Raw genomic sequence first — 6000 nt, forward strand, 5'->3', positions numbered from 1 at the left:
AGGAAGTTGCTGGCGGGAAGCATCGTGTGTGAGAAAAGCCGATTTCCCGTATCTTCCCGTAGCAGGTGATAGATTTAGGGACTATTAAGACAAAGACTATTTGTTCGTTTGAAGAACATTAGCTAAACAAATCCTAGGATTTATAGCGGGTCTTTCGGCTAGCTGAAAATATACTGTGAAGATGTATCGACATCTGCCAATCATCTTATCCAAAGAATAGGATCTTTGTGTTGAGAGCAACGAAATAGAAATCGTTGAAAAATTTAATGTCGAGCGCCGCTACAGTTGTAAAATTAAAATAGTCGTGGAATTTAGAGATCCGAACACAGCGGATACAAAAAATACATAAAAAATAAAAATCTACGACCTAACCAACATTCACCGCACAGATTGTCACATCTTAAAACTAATAAGGAACCACTTCGCGCAAGCGGCAAAAATAAAAGAAAACAGCCTAATCTTCAGCTGCTTATTCCCAAATGACCCATATTACAAAAACACACTGACAACAGGCTACATCCCCCAGAATCGTTCCTATAGCTAGACGAAAAAAACTACCTCCAAGACCAAAATAATATCCCGATAATTTACAATATAAAAAGAAAAATAGGCATCAAAACTATACTCTACGAGGAAAACTTAAACGGACAGACCACAGACACCAGGTGGAGTTACAACATGGCCCTCCCTCTAAAAGACACTACAGACAATCATAGAAAAAACACAAGAAAATATTGGTGGATACCAAATCCATAATAAAATAAGAAAGAAAACCATTAAATCGGCAAAAGTCAATTCTGCCTCCGTGTGACCTAGGTGTAAATATTGTAAATATTGTAAATATTGTAAATAAACCTATTTAACATCCCCCTCCCTCTCCCTCTCAACCTGCCCCACCACAAAGTCCCACAGCACACAAAAAGTAGACTACCGAAGCGTCCTGTTTTGCGGCCAAGTTTTCAGGACGAAAATAACAACCAAAAACAAGAACACACAAAAGCTCCGCTTCCCAGCGGCTTAAATCCAAAATATTTTTATCCAAGATATTATCCAAAAATATTTTTAATTTCATATTCAAGTCGTGTCATTTATCTTTAGTAATGTTTAACGTTTTTAACTTTACGTATATCTTTTTATACTTTTAATACATACATTTAATTTGGTGTTTTGTGTAAACAATATGTGAAATCGTTAAACAAAATCTTTACCGCAAAATGTAATTGACTACTTGAATAATTTCTAGACTCCTTTATTTTTCAAGTATTAGTGAATATTAATCCTCGGTACTTGAAAAAATGTACGGTGGACAACGTGTAGGTGGACAGACAAGCGTATAGCTCGCTCTGGTGCGCGCGGTTGATTAAGTGTTAATAAGCTATGGTCGTATACATGAAGAAAGTATCTTTTTAGCATTAAACGATTGTCACCATACGTTGTATCATTCTCTCATACATACTTACTTATATATTGCATTGTTTATATTTTCCGATAATGTTACATGTATTCGATATTCGGAATTAGAGAATGTAAAAGAATTATACATACGTATGTTGTTTGAAAGAATGCGAAAATACATGTGCCGAAAATTATGGCGCAAACCGAAGGGCGATAATTCCCTGCGCGCGGTGAAAATGAAATCGAAAATGTAAAATGATGTGTTTTCGCGAGAATCAATTATGAAATTCCATTTACACAACTTCACAATTCATTTTCTTGAAAACGAAGCCAGGCAAGATTTTACATATCTTTTTTATCCTCCTACATAATTCTATGTCGTAAAAAATTTTTATTCAACAATATTAAATTACAAAATCGATTACTTCAACTAACGCTCATACCGAGCTGAATGCGTTCTTTGTCGTCAGAATACTGTGAATCTCATCAGCAGGTCGGACCTCACTGACCAAAAATACCAGGCGTAAGAATTGTTAGTGAGTTTTTCGATTTATACAGTAATATTCAATAACGAAAAGTGATAAATAATGCTCACTATAAAAACAATCCAGAAAATAAGTGAAGGAAAGAAGATGGATAGAGCGAAAGAAGCAAGTAAAAGAAAAGTACAGCAAAAATGGATCATGACCTTTCTTAGCAACACAAGCTTTGGCACCCAAAGGACGTGAAAACTCAACCGTTCTCCAATCCTGGTGAACAGGAATAAAAGGGCAGAAAGTTGCCAGTAAAGTGTAAGCAAAGAGAAAAGCACAACAGAAGTCGCGGAACGCGAAAAAAACGAAATCATAAATTCAATGATAGCCTTTATCAGCAATACAAACGAAAAATGGGTTTAGCGTATTGCAATCGCAAGAGTCCGGCCTATTTCGGACACAGCAAAACCCTTAAATAATAACAATAATAGAATCCAGAACAAGAAGGAAAGAGAAGGAAAACCTAGGAAATAAAGCAAGTAGGCATACGGCCTCTCATGACGGAATGTCACAAGTCCGAAAGAGAATAATAAATGGACCGAGAGGTGGTATACCATCATCAACGAAACCCTCAATGTACCAGGCGTATCCCAGCGAAATGGGCAGCGCAAGGGGACCATCTCCAGCGACAACGCTACCGAGAAGCGAGACACAAGCCGGACAGGACTCTAGTCTCTACAAGGAAGAACGCTGACACCAGAGGACCCACAAATACAGTCAAACCGCTTCCAATATACATCACCCACCAGGTCTCGAAGTAGACTGTGAAATTCAGTGTGAAATTCTAAACACAAAGTCATTGCATGTTAAACGAATACACGCACATAAACACGTGCTATTCCTACAAAGTATACCAGACTTTAACAAAATGAAAGAAATCGTAATTGCAGTTAAGACAGCCTTTACGCATATACATCCAAATCGGAGAAGTACCACACTGTCTCACGAAAGGTTCTATACAATAGCTTCTCCGAGACAAAGATAGTCGCAGAGTTGCAAGCACTACAGATGTCGGACGTCCAATTGACAAAAGATTGGCGTTTCTCAACAAAAAGATCAATAGAGAACAATGTATTGCTCGTAATTTACATAATCCAAGTATCCCCACAAAGCAATATTAGTAACCTACTAAAAATGAACCGTCTAAATTACGTTAGGGTAAAATGGGAAAAAATCAGAAAAAGTGACATGAGGCAATGTCACAAATGTAAACTGCATGAAGCCGGACGGACCAAGCGAGTGCAAAATCAAAAAAGAAGACGCGGTAAACAAAGACAAAGTGCACTGCATGAACTGTAGAAACTACGGATATTTTGCTTTGTATAAAGGATGCCTAATACTCGTTGAACTCGTTGAAGTTGTCGGACATCCTAAGTCAAGGAACACGCCGAAACCAAGTATTCGAAAACCATACCCTAGCTGAACGTAATAAAATTATCGAAGACTTTAAAAAAAGCATATTCAAAGCCCTAAATGAACAACAAACACAATTAAACGAACTGTAACAATCATTAAAAACGCATGAAGAAAGGATTGACTCTTGCCCAAAAGGAATCTCATGTCTAGCCATATACGTTGGAGACACACAATTATAATTCCTTAATTTACGGGCAAATAACACATTCAAAACCATAGACCACGATTGCGACTATAACGCTCTGGTATTCCAGATAAACAAAAATACATTTGACTTCCTAACCTTAGAAACACAGAGTGACGGACCCAGGTACAAGTACAAAGAAACAAACTAGAAAAAATTACAAAATCAGCTCGAAAAGAACTGCGACCTAAATGTCTACAACAATGTCAACCTAACAAAGAGGCAAGTCGACTCATTTATAGAGGAAATAGAAAAACGTATATAAAGCGCCCTTCAAGAGTCCGTACTAAAAATAAAACAAAAGTCGACTTTCCAGCCCTATATCTATAATAAAAAAAGAAAATTACGAGACAAAAGCTGGATATCGTCCAAAATAAACAATCTAAAATGAAATTATTCCTACGATAAAACAGAAGATTTTGAATAATTAAGGTACCTTTTGCAGAAAATATAGTTGTGTCTAAAACAAGAATTCGCACTCTGTAAATCAACACAGAGCAAACAAAATAAACATATCTCTAAAAAGGACTCTGCTAGTATGTCCCACAGAGCAATCAAATTTTTACATCAAAAGAACCAAACTCTATGCCATCTCTCAAACTGCCTTCAGACGCGAACGAGTCCATTCAGCGCGGTACGAGCGTTAGCTGAAATTAGTGATTTTCTTATTTGCTTTTAATGTACAAAAAACGAATATTTGTAAAAATATAAATGTGTGCAAAAATGAGTGGTATATGGTATTAGTCGCGTAATACTAAAGCATTTCAATTTCGTCATGTTTAGATTATTGGTTATTAAAAAAAAATTATTAAGAAAGTAAAAAAGATTGGAAAAATTAAAATGTCAACACCACGCGGAGCTCCCAAGCGGTCACCCGATTTAGTACTTTCTTTATCTTAACTTTCGTTATCGGACGAGAACGAGTGCTTTTTTAATTCTTAATTACAACCTTTATTGCCCAAGAAAATACAGATTACATATGTTATATACTCAATAAACGAGGAAATTCATTTGAGACGTGGCTCTGGCAAAAGTATCGTTAAACGTGACGGCATGACATACTTATAAAATATTTGGAATAGGATTTACGTGTTTTTTACATTACGGTAATTGATTGTATTAAAGCTGCTCATAAGCGGTACTTTTATAGAATACTGGCCTTTTTTCTTCTTTTGCCATGAGAGTTTGGTGATAAAAGTGAACAAATCGGTAGTTTATTTTTAGTTTCTGTGAGGTTGACTCTTTGTGAAAAGAGGTTGAAGTGGACAGGGTAGGGAAGGGATGGAGAAAGAATGTCATTTAAATATGTTACAATATTTGCATTTATCTTACAATTGGAGAGATTGAACGCTGGTGACGTTTCGGGGTTCTCCTTTCCTTTTTGATTTCGGTATCCAATAATACTTTTTTATGTTTTTCCTGTGATTGTCTTTTGTGTTTTTTTGCGGAAGAGCTGTATTGTATCTCCACCTAGTATCTACGGACTGTACATTTAGCCTGTCTTGAGCGTATTTTTTTGGTACAATTCGTTTGGAAATAGACAATTGAAAATTAAGCTATTTTCTTTTATCTTTGCAGCGTTGGGGAAGTGATTTCTTATCAGTTTTAAGATGTCACAGTCAATGCGGTGTATGTTGGCTAAATGGTAGATTTATTTTTTTTTTTTTTTATTTGGTAGACTATTTACAATCAATTCTCATAGAGAATTAGAAGTAAATTATTTTGGTGTGATACTGTAACTTGGATCATAAGAGTTTATAGTATGTTTGATTCTACTTGATTATAATGCTTCAATTTAAAGGGTATTGTCTTTTTAGTCTGCGGATCTGAGGCGTCGTGTCAAGTAATTGGGTAACCAACGCGTTTTGGTGGTTGTTAACTCTTATATCATATCTATTTCTGAACCTAGATATATCTTCTCTGACTGTGGGTATCTGCTCCAGCTATGAATCTATTGCCCAGGTCTTTGAGGAATTTATCGAAGTTTTCTTTGGAAATAAAATGTCTAGAACAATATGCTGCTGATGCGGTGATTGGACCATGCCAATCTTCTATCGCTACGTTTGTGGCTTGGAGGTAGTCTTTCTGGAATGATGGAAGTTGATAGTGTTTTATGCTGGTTTTGATGATATTTCCGATGCCGCCGTGGGCCTTTCCACTGGCATGCTGGGTATGGTAAATGTTATCAGGTCTGTAACCATTTATTTTCAGGTAATTTTTATCGGTGAAGTGAGTTTCAGATATCAGCATTATGCCAATTTCTTATTGTTTTGGGAAGAGTTCTAGTTCGTATTTATGCTGAGCTAGAGCTTAGCGTTCCAAAGAGCGCTATGCGTATTGGTTTTATTTTACGTCGGAGCGTGTTAATTGGTCTACTATGATTGCAAGCAATGATAGCAAGTTATTAATTTGCTCCGTTTGTTTCACGATTAATTTTTCAAGCCTATTGAAGTTATCCGTGTTTCGTGAACT

The sequence above is a fragment of the Bombus pascuorum genome, chromosome 16, assembly GCF_905332965.1.
Source record: "Bombus pascuorum chromosome 16, iyBomPasc1.1, whole genome shotgun sequence".
NCBI lineage: Eukaryota > Metazoa > Arthropoda > Insecta > Hymenoptera > Apidae > Bombus > Bombus pascuorum.